The sequence below is a fragment of the Zonotrichia leucophrys genome, chromosome 3 (assembly GCF_028769735.1).
Source record: "Zonotrichia leucophrys gambelii isolate GWCS_2022_RI chromosome 3, RI_Zleu_2.0, whole genome shotgun sequence".
In the NCBI taxonomy this organism is placed as follows: Eukaryota; Metazoa; Chordata; class Aves; order Passeriformes; family Passerellidae; genus Zonotrichia; species Zonotrichia leucophrys.
In genome coordinates, this window is record NC_088172.1 from 78740649 (window position 1) to 78759499 (window position 18851).

Here is an 18851-nt window from a genome sequence, read left to right on the forward strand (position 1 = left end):
TGATCAGTACTGAAATGTGTGCATGGTTCATAACAACTCCGACCTTGATGCATTAAAACTAGGCTTACCTCAGTTAAATGTACAAATTTATTTCCCAGTTTTGCAGACTTTGTGAAATCACTTAAAGTACCTGAGGGTTCTGAATGGGGTAGTGAGGGGTGGAGAGAATTAGAGCTCCCATGAAAAGTATAGAAAAATTAGTCTTTGTCTTGGGTGAAGGTTTTTGGATTTCTTCCCCCACCTCTGGAATCTTCTGTTTTCAAGTCTAACCAAGTATGGAGAGATTATAGATTATCTGCATTGTTTTCCAGTGATTGGAGAGGGACTGGTGGAAAATATATAAGAACAAGTATGAAGTATGTTTAGATCTGGCATATATCAAAACTGCAGAAAAGAAAATATATTAGTTTCTGATTTTATGTGGAATTTTAATTGGGAGATGCTATCAGAATAGGGCTGGTAATAAATTTTTACACCTTACCTAACCAAATATTGTACTATTTGTGTTTCTTTTAGTTCTTCATTCTGCTTATGGGCTGGTTATTATAGGCATGTACTGCTGAAAAGAGATTTGCACAGTTTAGACCTGATTTGAGAGAATCGTTTGATATTTAGCCAGGTTCCACTGGTTGTCTGCAATGAGTTGCTCTTGAAAAGGTGTGTCTACACTAGTTCGAGGCAATTTTGTGGCATTGAAGTGAATCCTCCTGATTGTCCTCATGTACTGCTTTGGATTGCAGAGCTTCTGCTGTGTATGCAGATTAGGTCTTTTGGGTTAGTTGTATGCAACAGAAGTTTGTTTCTAATGTATGCCCATGGTATCAGTGATCCACACTACTGAGTCCCACTGAAGTCTGTTACTCTGCTGTCCCAAAGTCTGCACAATGTCCTTTCTGTTCTTTTTGTCATGCTTTCTCTGACTGGGCAGAAAAGAAGAAATGGGCAATGGTGGCAAAGTCTCTTTGGCTTCTCAGGTGTTACAGTATGGTGGGACCTTGGGCTGCAGTGAAATGCTCATTTCTCTGTCTCCTGAGAGGGATGAAGTCTTTGGTGGCTGGATAACCCAGTGGCAGTAGGAAGAGGCTGTGCCCTTCAGCTGTCCCTGACTACCAGAAGATCAGCAGTTGGGGTATGGACTGCACTTCACAAAGGATGAAGAGACCTTCTTGAAGTCCAAGGCAAAAAACATTTTGAGCATTTGTCTTTACTACAGTGATACTGAAGAGATCTCTTCAGAAGCATTCAGGTTCCTGTGCAACTGAGATTCACCCCAGGTGAATTTACTGTTTTCCCATCCAGCTTGTAAGGGTGGAGGAGGGGGACAGGCGTGTGAGGCTTCAGATGGAACTGAGTGTATGGGGAGACAGTGAGTTGCTAATCTGAACAGGAGGGCTGCTTTAGGTCTTTTAAAGCAATTCCATAGAGCTGTGAGGTGTAGGAGAAATCTGCCACGAAGCAATTTTGCCGCAAAGTGCCTATTTTCTGCCATGTGAGGTCTGTCCAATGAATTATGTGGACTCCACACAGGGATAAGGAGCCTGTGTAACCTTCCTCAACTTGCAGGGACACTACAGCGTCTTCCCCTCTCTGAGTGCTGTAGGGGATGAGCTGATGGCAACTGCACACAATCCTGTGAACAGTAGCAGGGACAAGTACTGGTTGAGGTCAGGTTACTTGAAATGAAAGGCAGTTACCTGCTGACACCATAGTAATGTTTTTCCCTTCCACATTCCAACAAGCTTGAAAGGTTTCATGGCAGCTGTTCCTTAATCAGATCCTGGGAGGAACAGCATGAAGTTTGTTCTAGAGGAGATGCCTTGTACCACTGTGTGGTCACTGCAGGATTAGAGATTTGGATGTCAGGTACAGAGCTGCTATTTCAGTAGCTGCAATCATGGACTGGTTGTGGGCTAGGTGCCCCTGGGCTGGCAGGAGAAAAAGGATGTGCTGTCCTCCTTGCTGACATGATTTTCCAAACATGTAGCAGTCCAGTGGGAGCTAGACAAGCTAGTATTACAAGATTTCAAGCGCTGGTTGCTGAGGGGAGGCCATGCTGGACGGTGTGCCGTTCATAGTTGTGATCTAAGGTACAAGTGAGAAGGGAATAGAGAGGGAAGAGTTTGTAGACAGCCCTGGTCAGAGCTGCCTACAACAGAGCAGGCCTGGCTGCAGTTCTTGGACAGCCTGTGTGCCAGGCTCCCTAAGGCTCAGAAGCAGGAGACTCTGGGGAGGTGGTGGGAACACTGATATCTTCAGGAGGCATTTGACCCTCCACAGTTTCCACATGCTGTTTCTTGATAGCGAGTCATGAGCCAGCTTCAGGGAAAAAAAATCAGGGCCAGCCTGATCCTTTGAGAAGCTTTTACATGCTGCTGGCCATCAGATACTCTCTGCGCTCAGGTGGGTGAGCATGAGCTTGTGTGATGTGGAAACACAGCCTGTACACACTTACAGCCTTCCTCAACACTGGGGTGTATATTTGCCCCTTATGTTAAGCTACACTCTTAGTTCTCAGAGGACTGTGTTCAATCTCTAAGAGAAGTTTGTATTAGTCCACTCATATCTATGTGTTTCTCTATCCCTGAAGTTCTAGGCCCCAGTGACTCCCTCAGAGTCTTGTGTTTACCCACATGAAGGTTATTCTCATAGATGTAGATTTTGCTGACTTTTGGTTTTCTAGGGAAGAAACTGAGCCATGTGTGAAACTGGAAGCATGTGATAACTCCAAAAATGAGGCTTCAATAAAGGCTGGGCTCAGAATAATTGGATGCCTTCAGCTTTTGCTGAACTATTAGTTCAAGCATCTGCTTGAGAGTATAGCATGTACCTGTTTTGCTCTAAAATACATTCAGTTCTTCTAGCAGTAGGTGGTAGTTCAGAACAACAAATAGCTTTTGCCCTCAGAGCTTGGTAGTGTTGAACTGAGGAAATGAAGCTCTGAAGCTTGTGGCCAGCATGTGAAGGTGTCATTGAGCATACCTTGTTGGGCACCTCTGGCATTCATGCAAGAGCTTGATTATCACATACTTGTCAGGCATCAATTTATTCCCATACAATGTTGTGTATTCTTTTTGTAGGTGACAACAGAGAAATCTTAATGGGCTGAGTATTTTTTGCTTGGAAGAACTTCTTTTGCTGCCTTAACAAAGAAAAACCTTAGTAAAATGAAGTAGTAGATGCAGGAATTTGAGTTATGAAAGCAGCCAGGCGGTGGCATCAGTGAACAGCAAATAAGCATTTGAACCTCCCTTAAGGAAGACCAGGGCTTGTTTAGTCACCCAAGTCTGTACAAGTGGGCCTAGATAGGTGAAGTGCAACTTTTTAATGATCAATAACTAATTATTTGCAGACATTTATATTTAGCTGTGTTTAAGGGGTTTGGATGTGGTAATTTTTGTACCCAATTTCTCAAATTGTATTTGTGTGCTGTTTGTGCATGTAGGTTTGTTATGGTAATCTCTTGAGTCACTGGTTTTGGTGTTCTAGTCTTCAAACTGCAGAAGGCTTTTTCTGGGGGGCTGAAGTTCATAATGTTAATGCTCTAAGAGAAGAAATGTTTCTTTATACTGCAAACCTCACTCATTCCTATTCTGCTTTTATGTTTGCTTAATAATCCACCAGTACCTGAGCAATAAAACTATCCCACAACCTTTTAAGGTAAATAAGTATGATGGCAGGAAAAAAAAAATCAAAGGAGTTTTTGACAATAATGGTACTGAGGATTACAGAGAAGATGAGAGTTCTTGACTCAGGCCTGCAGCCAAGGTTAGGTTCCTACTTAAAAACAGTAGTAGTGTCCTGTGCACAGTACTGCCAACACTGGCCACTATTTCCTAATAAAGGGTTCTGGCTTTTTGCTTGGAACAGCCCCAAAACTTTGGTTCTGCCTTAGTCTTTGTTTTATCCAAATTTCATTTTTATTTCTTCATTTTAACTTGTTCAAAGGAAGAAAAACAAGCTTCACCCATATCAAACACTGCTTTGTTGTGTTTTTGCTGTCCCACAAATAACACTTCTAAGCTGCAGTTGAAGCAAACACTGCAGTTCCTCCTTCACAACAGTGTTGTCATATTGGCAGTAGCACTGACCTGCCATGGTGTTAATGTGCAAAGTTTAAATTGCGTTGCATTGTTGGCTGCTCATCTCCCTATGCTGATTGCTGCTAGTACCAGCTTTGTCTTTTTGTGCTTGGAACTGATGCCTGCAATTCTTAGCATTAGTTCAACAGAGGAAGAAGCATTGTGAAAAGAGAAAAAAATAATCATGATCCTTGCTTAGCTTTATTACTAGCACATCCCAGAGGATTACCTAGGCAATGCTGGGCTGATGGTTGGGAATGCTGCAGTGGTCTTGCATGTGAGAGTTAATTTCTATGAAAAATGGGGATGAAGGCATCTGTCTGCATTCTTGCCATTGGAATCATTTGTGAGTACCTGTGGAAGATCCCATGTCAGCATGTTGTCCATGAGGTAGGAGTTGGACTTCTGCAACATTACAAGTGCTTCTTGCTATCCCTGTCCACAAACTTCAAGTGTCTGTAATTCTTTAAAACTCAGTTGTGCATTTGTTTTGCACGTGTCCCATTTCTTAAAAACCCAGCATATATTCTTAAATTTACATAACAGTAGCCTGTAATATTAGAAGTCACTGTACATCTGTCCATGTAGAAGTACACACTGCTGTCTATAACTTAAAAGAGAAACAAGAGCAAGTGAAACAAGAGCACTGGAATGACACACATACTGATTTGAAATAGGCATCTGAGCCTACTGCTAACTTTTGCTGGAAAACCACTCAAAATTCCTCTCTGAAATAATATTTGAAAACCAACTGGTTTTATCCATTTTCCTATAGGAAAAGCAGAAGTGTTTTTTGATGTTTAGCTTGTTTCAGTATGACTGCCTTTTGTCTTTTCCAAGAAAATGGTCCACATTTGACTTCATCTAGCTTTAGTATTTCCATTCTGGGAGTACTAAGCATTATAGGCCTGGTGGGAAATAAGCTAGTTGTACAGTTTCATACCCACTTATGATGGTCTTTATGTATCCACTTTTTTCAGTCTGAAAATCTGCCTTTATTTTAGTTACTTCTGCTTCTTGTTTATTGTTTTGTGGCTTCTGCTGCTATCCTTTCTTACAGGTAGCTGTTTATGGGTATGTATATACATTTTCAAGTATCCCTCAACTTCTTTGGTTAAGTGGCCAACCTGAACCCTCCCCCCTAGACACCCAAGCTCATTAAAAGCAAAGCTAAAAGAAGCAGTTGAATTGCAGGAAAGGTTAACATACTCTGGTGAGTATGTTAATGTGTTCTGTGCTGCTTTAGCGAGTGTTTTCCTGGTATCCAGGCTACCTATCATATGGCTATTCAGCTGGAGGTGGTGATAGTTGGTAATACTGTTGTATAAACAGTACAACTCAGTGTGAATAACCCCAAGGAACAAATACATCTTTGAAATGTGTGGTGCTGCTGGCCAAAAGTGTAGACAAAGTGGCCTTTCATTCAAAGTTAGAGATAGGCCTGTACTCACTTAAATGGGAGCTGCAGTTATTTAGGAAAATAGCATCTAGATGTTTCTTTTACTAGCTAAAAGAATTTTTCAGTTGAGTTGTGTAATCTATAAAAAAGATAGTGATAGAATTTGTATAATGCTTCTTTTACCATTTTCCACAAAGCAAGACTTTATCTGACAAAATGAGGACCTCTACTTGTGTAAGAATGTCTAGAAACAGAAAAAAACCCCATAACTGTTTTCAGTGTTGGGTCATCTGTGTATCAAATACTTTTCTTCCTCCTGTCATGATGTTCATAAGGACTGTGGAGGTGCTGCAGGGAGATTGGAGGATTGAACCACAAGCCTGAACACCTGGACCCAGCATATTTCTGAACCTCCTTGGCTTGCTCTTCCAAAGAGTTAAACTCTTGAAGATGCTGCCCCCTCATGCTTTTATTGCAACAGTTCACACTCTATTTATGATGTGAGGTAATGTGAGACTGCCTTTTTTTTTTCAGAACTCCAAAGTGCCACAGATTGGAGCACTAACTGCAGCCATGTACCATCTGTTGTTGTCTCTTGGCCATACGGGCATGTTCCTGAATGTCCCCCGTGTCAATATCCCATGTGTGTGATAGGTGGAGAGGTTTAACTATTTGTTGATGTGGCATCAGTGTGTTAATATCTTTTTAAAGCAAGGGATTGTCTTGCATTAGAGGGTGATTGCCCTGTATCACATGCTGCTTTAATTCAAACCGTTGTTACAGCAGCTATTTTGGAGAAAAAACTTGTACTTTGCCAGGCACATTAAATGTTCATTGATTTCAAATTCATAAAAGTCACAGAGTTACCAGAATGTAGCTGTATCCACAACCAATGTATTTCTGTAGTTATTGACTTCCTTGAAATGCTATTTCACTAACAAGAGCAAATGTTGTTCCATAAAAAGCAAGGAGCTTATGTTGATCCCTGTAATTACTCTTGAAACAGATGGAACATACATGTCCAGCTCATTTCAGAAGCCCCAGGCACAGCAGTTTTGCAGTTATGAGGATTTAGTCTCACTTCCATGAAAAGGAGTGGCAGGAAAGATAATTTGTTAACTCTTCTTGATTCTTACTGCGCAGCAAGTGTATTGTTGAAAGGACATGGAAAGCCTTGGAAAAGTAGCTAAATAGAAATGAATGCTGCCTGCACTAAGTGCCCTAGGCATTGAAAAATGCTCTTTTTCAATGTCAGCCATTCCCAGCATGAAGCTTTCAGTGCTGTGATGGCTGTACTGTGAGGCAGGCCAGCCCTAGTGAGTCAGCTTTTCTGGCCAGAATCCCACGTGGATCATTAGCAAGTATTATCCAGTAAAAAAACCTGGAAGGCAAAGGTTTCACTTCCCACTGTACAAAAGCCATCTATTTGGGATCAAGGTTTATCTACTACTGCATGGGATCAGCCTTTTATTGAACATGAAAGTCTCACTTGAAGCTTGTCTAATGATTAATATCTGCTGAATGTCTTTTGTTGGATCCCAACAAAAAACCTGTCAGGTCATATATTAATTGAGGCATGACAAGCAACTGATTTTCTCTGGATGATGGCAAAAAAGCAACAATTTCAAGGGCTACAGTTGCTAATTTAGAACTAAACTGAAAGATAGGATCTGGATTTCTTTCTTTTGGCTTGTATTTTATCATTGGGATTTCTGAAAGCAGCTGGAACTTCTGCTATACAGAGACAGACTCTGTCTGGCTTCAGCTGATGAGATGTTGCACTGCCTGTGCCAGCTGAGCCCTGTGTCCCAGAGGAAGAGGTCTGTCCTGTGGGAGGGCACATGGTGGTGGTGCCTCCTGGCCTCCTGGCTCTGCCAGAGCAAAACCTAACTCTCTGTGGGAGTCCAGGAGAGGATGCCCAGAACCTCTGCACTCTTCTGTTGCCTTGGCAACAGCATCTTCCTTTCTGAGCTGCTTCTGTCCCACAGGTACTGCTGCACAGCCCAGCCCAGGGCTGCAGCTACCTCTTGCTATGATCTCCTTTCTCTGTTTCCAGCGATGCAGAGCAGGCAGGCTTAACCTTCCTGGTGCAAAGGTCTGTGTCCTCTTGCACATATTCACTTCCCACTGATTCTGGTGAGAAGGCACACCCAGAGAAGAGCTACCACTGCTTAAGGGTTGGGTTTGATGACCTTAAAAGTCCTTTCCAATGTAAATGATTCTATGATTCTCTATAGCAATGAAATAATAAACTAACCTTACTGGCTGGTTCCTCTAATACATCCCTGTACATAATGAGTCTTCACATCAAGCACTCACCTCAGTCCCTTCCTGTTGTCTTAGGTGTTTTATGAGGTATTCACCAAAGAAGGTCTGTAGTGAGATGTAGCAAGTCCAGATAGCAGAAATCTTCTGCCCTCTCACTCTTTCAGTAAGTTGTTGTTGTAAATTAATAAGTTCATGCATTGCCAGATCTTTCTTCTGCAGTGTGGAAATGGTACATGTGGGTGTTGTTGGTAAATGGCATTTTGGGTGAAAGTGTATCAAGGTTTGTGCTAAGAATTAAATAATAGAGCAGCTGTGTGGTAGTGCTTGGCCCCAGGCTCAGGCCCTCTTTAGTTCACTCCTATGGACACGTCTGAGTCCTGCAAGACTAAAACAATGCATCCTGAAGGAAGCTGCAGAATGTGACTGTTGGAACCTCAGTGAAGCCCTTTCCAGCAGCTCCTCTCATTGTAGTCATCCTGTTCAGTATCTAATTACTGTACAATTTGAATTCCAGGAAAGTTGCTCCAAAGCCAAAACCTATATTTATGGGAAAAAAAGGTGACCTGGGAGCCTCAGCAACCTGAAGTTTTATTTATGTTTATCTCAAGACTGTTACTAAGGAAGGGAGGGCTGCCAGCTGTCTCCTGAAAGGAAAGGATGTCCTTTGAAGGGAAAATGGCTTTGGACAGGTGATATGCAGTACAACTGAGTGAGTGGAAGTAACAATTGCACTTGGAGATTGCATTTATCATCTTCTGTAACCCTCTGCTGACAGGGGAAGAACAGTCTCTGCCTCTTTGCCACTCTGGAAAGTGTTTGAGATAAACTGCTCACATCTCCAGGTCTCCAGGGACTGTGTAAAAGGCTGGAACCTGTGTTAAGGGTGTATGAGGAAGATGATGCCATAGGAACCTCACCCCAATACAGCCTGAAGAAATTGAGTTCTCACTCACTCACAAGGCTACTCCCTTGTGAGACTGTTCTCTAAGGAGAGGGAAAGAAAACTCATGATAACCTTGACTGCATTTACCTTGCTGACCTGTCCCAGGGAGAGGCTTTATTATTGTAATGATGAAATGAGGTGATGCTGCTTCCTCTCTCCTGATGTTTTCAGCAGAGGGCAGGTCTGCTTCCTCTGCCTTTTGCTCATCAAAGCTTTTGGGCCTTTGTTGGTGAAGAAGCATTGCAGCCATATGGACTTTGATTTTGCAGAGTCTGCAGACAGTAGTACCTATCAGTTGTTCACATGGATTTGTTTAATCAGATTAACTTGTGGGAGCAAGAGGACAGGCCTTGCCTTCCACTTGGGTAATCAACCTCTGTGAAATAATTTGTATGCCAAGATGAGTAGTACATTATATAAGATTTGAAATAGTGTGTAATGTAAGATTTGCTGAGTCTGTGTTCTTTTCTAGTAGGCAAAATAAATGTTCAAAAAGAAAAGGCTTTGTGCAAACGTGAGAATTAATTGGAGATGAAAGTGAAACCAGAAAGATTCTGGCATGTCTTGTCATACTGTGATTTCAGTAGTGCTTTTAAAGCCAATAGGGCTTACTTATGTTAGGGTTTCACTGGTTTTTGCTTTATCTGTTGCTAGTTTTGCACTATTGTAGTGTAGAACAGTAGTTGTACTCTAGCCTTTCAGACCAATTTATTCAATCACATTCTTCAAGCATACGTAACCTAGAATGAAGCTTTTATATGGATTAGCAGTCCTTAGTCCTTGATTTAGTCCACTGATATAGTGGAGAACCTATGTGTGTACTTAATTAAACACAGAAGTAGTTCCCTTTTGTCATTAAGACTATTTGTGTATTGAAATTCATGTGGCTTTCCCCAAAGCCACACCCTAGATTCCAGAAAAACTCTCCTCCAAATCTCTAGTTCAACTTCCAGAGCCTGTTCTTATTTGCAGGATTTTTTATTTTTTTTTTATGTGGAAAAAATGCGTTTTTAATCTCACCCAGAAAAATTATTGAAGTGGGACTATTTGCTAAGGAGGCAAAAAAGAGCTGAAGAAGGCTCTGCTGAAATCTAAAGGGTTAACAGTGGGGTGAGTAACAGGCATCCACCTGTGTATCTCTACACTACAGACAAACACAATTTAAGAATCAGATCAGATTCAGATCTTTAAAAAGATCCAGCCCATTCCTTGAGCAAATTTACTCCAGTCAGTTGATGTTATTCTGAAAACCTCACAGAATCCCAAATCTCACTTACATTTGTGCAGTTGCCTGCAGGCTCTGTTCTCATTTTTTTTCCCAGGACTTCCCATAACTCAAATGCCTCATTAGGTTACTGTTTGTCCTTTTCATGTAAGTTGAACGCAGACCTTAATAAAAATAAGAAATTGAATGCCTCAGGCCATTTGAGAACTGTAATTATGTCCTCCTTTCTTTGAAGGGATAGCAGCTCATAGAGGAAACTTGATCCAAAGTTCAGAGAGGGTATTAGAAAGGCAATGAGTCTTGTTAGCCTTGTATGAGGGTGTAGATATGTGCAGGTGTGGATTTATCTGTGGATCAGTACCTTGCCCATGCAGTGTCCGTGTGCTGCAGCCTTGGCTTAGGATTGTGTTCTCCCTTAACTACAGCTGCTTGCAGAGTTACTGCAAAGGCTTTAGGAATGAAATTACAACAGGAGTAAATGTTGGTGTCACAAGCTGTTCACAGAAGGGAATTCCAAGTCCACTAGAGTGGTTGGAATGTCCAGTTCCTATTCCTTCTGACAGGAAGTATGTGTATGCCCAGATGGCATTGGGAATCTCAGCCTCTCCTTGAATTTAGGTGTAGCCTCTCTGTATGTGGCAATGTGTTACACATGCAATCTTTCACATGTGCATGTTGCCAAGCTACAATTTTCATTTTACAGATGTTGTGATTTCTGTTTTATTTTATTGTGATGTCTGTTTTAATTTCATTTATTTCCCCCACCATAGGGGGAAGGGCTGTGGTGTCAAACTAAATAGATGCATCTTGTGTACTGCCCTTAAATATGTAGTGTTTTCTATAGGAAATAATTTTGTTTGCATGAACGGTAGAGGCAAGAGAAGAAACATGATATGTGTCAGCCAGCTTCAGTAAACTTACTGTTGTTGGTGTTTGAGTAGTAAAGGGAAAGGACACAGACAAAAATTACTTGTTCAACTTTTGTTGTATAAGTCAGTAGCTCTGTAGAAATCTCCATAAGTTAGAAAGCTTTTAAGGAACATCAAGAACTACTGGAAAAACAGCTGAAAGGAATTCTGTAAATATGGATTAACTTGCAAATACACATCAGTATTGCATGGTGACCTTTCTTCATTACTCATTACCTAAGCTATATTTCTGTCTTATATTAAGATGATGAATTAGACTTTTTTTCCTTTTTCAAATATATATAAACCACTTGAGTTCTCCAGTCAAAGTATCCCATTTTGCTGCTAGGAAAATTTGGTGTGTTTCTGGTGCTGCAGGGATTGTGCAGTGCCAAAGAAACTTCAGGCAGCTTCAATGGAATATTTTGCTAGGGAGACTTACCAGTAATTTGGTAGAGCCTGGTATATATATATCCACTTCAAGAATTAAAAGCAGCAGCAAGAAACCAAAGCCCGTTGTTTTTAACTGTGTTGTTCCACTCTCCACAGCTTTAATACAATCTGGGTGTAACACCCAGTGCTGCACGTCAGGCAGTCGTTCTTCCTTCTCAGGAGCTGTAAAAGGATGTTACAGCAGAGGGCAGTAGGAACCTGCCTCTGCTGAAAGCTGGTTTGGATCACAAGCATACAAGTATCTGCTTTCTCCCCACTCGTCTTCCCTTCTTTAATGATATTCAAGGACCAGATAAAGGTTAGAGATGGGGCGTGCCACGGCTGTTGTCACTGCATTTGTCATGGCAAATACAAGGTGTGTGTTTGTAGCTCCATCTCTAGTCACTGAACTGGCTCTGAAGATTTCATGGATGCTGCAAAAAATCCAGGCCCAAGCTAATGGCAGCAATTGGGCAATTTTTATCTCAATTCAGAATCCTCTAACAGTTGGTAGAAAGGAAGTGATGTGACAAATTACACAGCTTATCATCAAGCACGTCTTTCTGATAGTTGCTGAAATACCTTACTGTTCTGGAAGGCTGTTTCTTAATTTCCCAGTGCAATATCTAGTATTTGAAAACCAGAGACTTTTAAAGTGCATGCATTTAGGGAAGAGAAAAAAGCCAATGCTGCAAAGTAGCCTGCAGCTTGGAACCTTTCAGATGCACACAGCATGATGATGTCAACAGTGCCAGGATTACCTTCCCTCTGCGGGTCTCCTCGCTTTGGTCTTCGCTCCCCCTCAGCATCTTCTGCCAGTGCTCAGAAGCCACTGTAGTTCACTTGGGTTTGGTTGTCATTTTCTCCTGTTAATTCAGGTCAGTGTTCCAGTACTGTCAGCCACCTGAGCAGGTTTGGGGTTTCCCTGCTATCCTGTTTTTATTTCCTGACGGGGGACATGCTCGTACACATTCTTCCCTGGCTCAGCAGACTTGTGTCTCAGCAGCAGGCACAGATGTCCCTGAGCACAATGCCAGTTCGGAGCAGAGATCAGCAGAGCCTTTGAACTTGCTCCCTCCTTTAATTGGAAGTGGCCCGGATCTGATGAGCTTCCAGACAACATTGCAAAGCTCAGCTTTCCCCCGCCCCCGGCTCCTCCAGGCTGTGAGAGTGTAGGTGTGTGGGAAGGAGGGAGTTGTCATTGTGAAGAATTGTTCAGGAGAGGGGGGAATTACTCATTTCCTAGTTTACTGGTGAGGATCTGCCTTATGTATTGCTACACCTAGGATGTATTTTTAACTCTCCTGTGGTAACTATAGCATACGTGCAGATGGACTTACTGAAGGATAGATAAAACATACTACAAATTACACAGACCGTGCACAGGGATACTAGGAATGTGGCTGGCTGTAGAAGTACCTAGGTCTTGCAGTCACTCATGTTTTTTAAATTGAGAAAATACTAGATAGTCTGGCTTCTTTTTTGTCTTTTTTTTCTTGATTTGTTTGCCTATATGCTTGTAAAGGATAGGTTGAAACCAGGACTCACGTAGCAGAGGCATTCACAAAGTGGGCTGCTTCTGAGGCCAAACCAGTCCCATCTGTAAAGAACAAAGGCAGCTCACTGCATGGTTGTTCAGAGCTATTCCAGGATGGAAAACACAAGGAATCACAGAGGTGAGCCGCAGCTTCTGAAGATCCCTTCTATCTTGTTCTGGTGCTTTTCTTTCCCTGCTACTCAGATTAAGTCCATGCCTGGTGAAGTCCCATTTTGGGCAGAGAACTGTCTTGTAGGATGAGCAGCAGGAGGGGGAGACAGGGTAATGAGTTAGTAAATTGTATTGCTTTGGTGATGTCTGAAGCTTGTGACATGAACATTGCACCTCTGCAGCTCCGTGTTCAGAGGACCCCCCTGTGCCATGCTGTAGTGCTGCAGGGGATCAGGGAATTCATGAATGTTTGCCTGCTTCTCTGAGAGCTGTGCTCAGGGTACTCTGATACAGGGCATGTCCACTGGGTCCTGAGTGGAGAGCACATATCTCTCTGGACTGCCTATACTTTCAATGCTAAATATTCCTGCAAAACTCCTTGTAGAAACTCTTCACTATGCATAGCTATAAAGACTGCTTTTTAAAAACTAGGTTAAAATAAAAGGCACTCAAAATTGACCACACAATGGTTGATATGATTGTAACATGGATACTTAGTTAATGATTGTTCCCCTAAAATATAATCAGGTGGACAGATAAACATGTATTGAAAACATATTTAAGTCCAAACTTCAATACTTATACCTGAAGTAACAGCAAAGAGTGTAGAACAGACCTGTGCAGTTTTACTAAGTCCTTTCTGCTTTGTCAGTGTGAGTTTTAGTGGGAATACTTGCTCTAGTTCTGCTTTTTTCTTTTTAGGGGAGACCAGAATCACTGAAACTCTGCAGGGGAAAGCTGAACCACGTTATTCTTATCTAATTCAGAGCCCTGCATATGTTGCGTGGTACCACTGAGGTAACTCCTTTTCCATCAAGCCATCCTGCAGTGGTACCTTGTTTATCTTTAATTATGTGCTGTTTATTAACAGAAAACAGTGAAAACAATCAGCTGTTCAGGGAACAGGAGCAAAATTACTGAAGCAAAACAGTTGAAAATTTTCAAACAAACTGGTTTGGTGTTGGAAATTGTATTTCACATACACGTGCACATTCTGTTTAAAATTGCAAGGAAAGTTTTTGAACCTTTTTTAAATTTGACAAGACAAAAGCATCTTGTTCCAATTATAATTTTAGATGTTGCACGCAGTCTAAGTTGGTACAAAGCACTTTGAAAAGCAATTTCAGGATTTTATTTTGCCATTTTTTGTATTTTTAATTATAAAGCAAGCTTGAATGTTTTGACATCTTCCAGAGAGGATGGAAAGCCTGTTTTGAAGTTTGTGTGGCCTGAGGTTGGTCAGTATCTTATGCAGATGTGAGATCAGCACCCTACATAAGTGGGTGGCCTGTAGTGGAGGAGTTAGATTGCAGGAGTTTAGACAAAACAGAGAAATAAATATTCACATCAAAGCTGCACAGCCTGTCTATTTTAGCTTTGGTTAGGCTTTAATGGATGGCTGTTTGAGTGTGCCTACCTCTTGCTGCCTCTGAACCAGAGGAGTGTTAGAAATGTTAAAATTTGTAGTGCAGGGTCTTAGGACTTCATTGTCATTGGATTTCCCCACGTGGTGGAAGTTTTGAGTTTTGATCAGCTATACAGATGTTTGAGGAAAGATCCAAAGAGGTTTCAAAAAAGACAGGATTGATCCAAACACAGGGAAAAGCAGATTAGAGCACCCAACTTGAGGACTAAGATATTTGGCTTCATTCTATATGCTTAGAATACAGTAGCCAAGAGAGAATAATCCTGTTGCTGTAAATAGAGAGAAGTGCTACATTACCTGATAGGTCTGGTTTTCAGTGTCTGAGATCCTTAGTCAGCCCTCTTCAAGGTGCTAAGTGACGAAAAAAGAAAAGCAGGACTGTTACCTGGTTCCTCCTAGTGGGCATGACCTGAGGCATTTGGCCACTGTCACTCTTTGGGGACTAAACTGCTGAGAAGCAAACTGTGTGTCCTACTTCATTTTCTGGTCTGCTCCTGGCACAAAGCTGAAACATTACTGGCTGGATTTGTGATGGCACAGTTGTGGCAGGGCTCATAGGGAAAGTTATTGAGGCAGGAATTTGTCACACTGGTCACTTGAATATCCCTAATAAGAAACTTCTAGCACATGAGTAAGAGAGAAGAAAGTGGCAATACAATTGCTTCTTTATATTCAACTGATGTTTCCCAAATGGAGCAGTAAATTCATAAGGCCTACACCATGATCTAGTCTTCCCTGGGGCAGCACCCTCTGCTGCCTCAGAGTAGTTACAATTATTACCATCACATGAACAGGTAGATGTGCTGAGATCAAGGTGTGCAGCACACACAGCAAGAGGGGCCACCTGATGGTGAGAGAGGCAACCTGAAATGGAGAGGCTGATTCCCCTGAGGGCTGTGCAGCCCTTCAGAGGGACCTCGGCAGGGTGGAGGGATGGGCACAGAGGAACCATCTGAGGTTCCAAGTGCAGAACAACCCCATGGAACAGCACAGGCTGAGGAAAAGCAGCTCTGTGGAGAAGGACCTGGGAGTTCTGGTGAACAATAAGCCATCCATGAGCCAGCAGTGTGTCCTGTGGCCAAGGAGGCCACTGGTATCCTGGGGTGCATTAGGAAGAGCACTGCCAGCAGGTCGAGGTGATCTTGCCCCTCTGCTCAGCCCTGGTGAGGCACATCTGGAGTGCTGTGTCCAGTTCTGTCCTCCAAGGATGAGAGGATCTGGAGCTGCTGGAGCCAGACTAGCAGAGGACAACAAAGATGATTAAGGGACTGGAACATCTCCCTTAGCAGGGAAGGCTGAAGGAGCCGGGCCTGGTCAGCCTTGAGAAGACACAACTGAGAAGGAGCTTCATCAATGTCTATCAATATCTGAAGGGGGGAGCCAAGAGAAAGGAGCCAGGCTCTGTTCCATCTGAGCAATAGGACAGGAGGCAACAGGAAGAAGCTGGAACACAGCATTTCACCTGAACATGAGGAAGATCTTCTTCACTGTGTAGGTGACTGAGCACAGGAACAGATTGCCCAGAGAGGTTGTGGAGTCTCACTCGATGGAGATATCCAAGAGTCCTTCCAATGGATGAATGTGCTTGAGCAGGGAGCTTGAACCACTGTGGTCCCTTCCAAACTTACCCATTCTGTGATTTTGATTCTGTAAATGGGAGGACAGATGAAAGGAAGCATTGCAGTATGCTTGAGTCATGTATTATCTCACTGGCATTTGCTTAACAAGCCTTATTCTGACATGCAGTTTTTGCTTTGCCCTGCTTTCAAATTCTTTAAAAAAATCCTTTTAGAAAAAATTAGGCAGAGGTTAATAGTAGCTTTGCTTTGAAATCTGCTTATGCTTTACATAACATAAAAGCCTGCCTGTCTGTGTTGGATGTCTGCTTAGTTCTGTGCCACCTTGTATGAGCATAACAAGTAAAACTCAGTTTTAAACAACAGAAGGTCAAGCGAATTCTAGTTAATCCATTTATTTCAATTTGCAGGAAGCAGGGGAGAAAAATATAAATCAGTGCAGAATAGAATGATACTCAAATGGTAAACTTCTCATGCAAATTCAGAGTTCAAACAGAGGAAAATTTAGCCTGTTCATCCACAGTCTCTACATTGGGATCAAGTACAGCCTTTTCCTATTTTAAAGGAGAAAGTTTTCCTCATTGGGAGCACCACTGTGGCCAGCAGACAGCATCTAGCAGGTCTTGTAGCAGCCACAAGGAGCACTGCATCTTGTCAAGTAAGTGCAACCAGCCATAAGGGTTCATATAGATGATTCCTGGGTCTTGGGGCTCTTTTTCCCCACAGACTTTATTTCTTTCATGGGAAAACTTTCCTGGATGCAGGACATGCATTGTAGCGGGAAATTAGTCAGTCTGGGTTTGGCCAGTTCAAGGGTTGCCACCTGCTGCTGAGGTAAAACATCCTACTCCTCTGAGATCAAATGGGGTGCCCAGCAAAGATGGCCATAGAGGTTCTGGCTACACAAGTGTCTCTGTTAGAGCCAGCCTGAATCCCTTGGCACAGCACCACATCATGGATGCATGTCTGCAGCCCAAAATCCATGAGCTTGCATGGCTGCCAAACTGCATGGCACAGTCATACCTAGCGAGATGAGATCCCTGCTGTCACTTCTAGCTCATTTTCGTTATTGTTGCTTTTCAGATTTGTCTCTGGGCTTGCTGAAGTATCTGTAGCTTTGTTTCCTGCAGAGAAAATGCTAGTTTGAATGCTTCTCTCTCAAGAAAGATATAAAGCATCACTGAGCCAAGGGGTTTCTACCCATTCTATTCAATAGACTTCAGGTGAGGTCCTAAATCTGCTTGTGTTCTACTTTCTTTCTACTTTAACCACTCTTATATTACTTCCTATGTCATATTTCTTGGCCATTGGTAGCACTTGAGAAAAGTTCCTGTTAATATTGAGCATGACTGTGTTCATTAGTGTGCTGATGACTCTTCATATCACTGAGGGAGGATGCTGAGAAAGATGCCTGGAGACATCCCCCTCTTTTCATATTTCAAATTCATAGTTATTTGTACCCTCTTTACAGTGTTTAGGGATGTCTTAGCTTGCATGACCTGCCTCATAGCTGAGACATTTCAAATAAATTTTGAGAGAAAACTGTGTAAATTATCTTCTATAACCTAACCCTAAATGTGATGCTTCTTTTTCTGTTCCTGGTGGTATGTCTAAAATGAAACAAACACCAGCAATATCAGCCACTGAAATTAACCAAAGATTTGTGCTTTAGAGACCTAGGCAGCAGATTACTCTTACTTCTTTTATCCTCTGTATGCCTATAGATTTTTTTTCACCTCTCAGAATTTGTTCCTTTTCATTTTATTGGCAATAGATGTTGTCATAACTGCCACAGAGAAGAGCTCGGCAATTTTTCAAGGATGCTTTGCTATACTGCATTTTCTGTCCCAAGATGGAAGTCAAATGTGTTGGCAGAAATTCTGCAGAGCCCAAGAGACACTTCCTCATTAAGGAGTTAGGTGCAGCCAGAGAGTTTGGCACAGGTGGTGACAGAGCTCTCTCTGAGTCTCATCAGTGGGCACCAGGAGCCATCCCTGTCACTGAGGTTTCCACAGGTGCTGTAGCTCCCTGCACATGGTTCAGGATTTGTCCAGGTGAGGTGTTTGGTATCCAGGTGTGGTGGGATGGCCATGGCTGGCAGCCAAACTCCCACCAGTGGCTCACTCTCTCTCCTCCTTAAGAGGAAGGGGAGAGAGAATAGGAAGATCAGGAATGAGAGCTCATGTGTTGAAATGAGGACAAGGAGATCACTTTCAGTTACCATCATGGACAAAACAGGCTAGATTTGAGGAAAATTGAATTAATATATTGCCAATTATTTATGTATTTAACTATTTGGAAGACAAAAAGGCTAACACTGAACACTCAGAGAAAGCATCTTTCCTTCCCCCTTTCCAAGGCTCATTTTTTCTCCTTCATCCTCGTTATCACATAACACAGGTTCTGTCCCTTGAGCAAGGCAAGGGGGACTGGGCTTGTGGGCAGTGTGGAGCAGTTCAGCCCTGCTGTTCCCTTCCTGTCATGCTCCACCACCCTGGTGTGGGTCCCACCCAGCTGCAGGGAATATCACATTCCCAAACCATCCACTGACACAGCATTCAGCATTCCAAACGCCCGGGGCTGGCCACGGTGCCTGCTGCTGGGCCAGGTCCCCCAGGAGTGGTGGCCCTGGGCCCTGTGCTGGGTGCCACAGGAGCAGCAGCCTCAGGAGCAGACAGGATGCTCAGAGCCTGGGGAGCCCGTGCTGGCCCTGGTCTCAGTGTCCAGGAGTGAGGGTGAAGGTGCTCGGCACACTGCAGCATAAGGCTATCAATAATAAACCTTTTAAAATATCTCAAAAGCAGTGCTGTGATGACAGCCCAAGTAATTAATTCCATTACTTTTAATAGACCCTTCAAACAGTGCCAAGTCAGTGACATCTGCTGC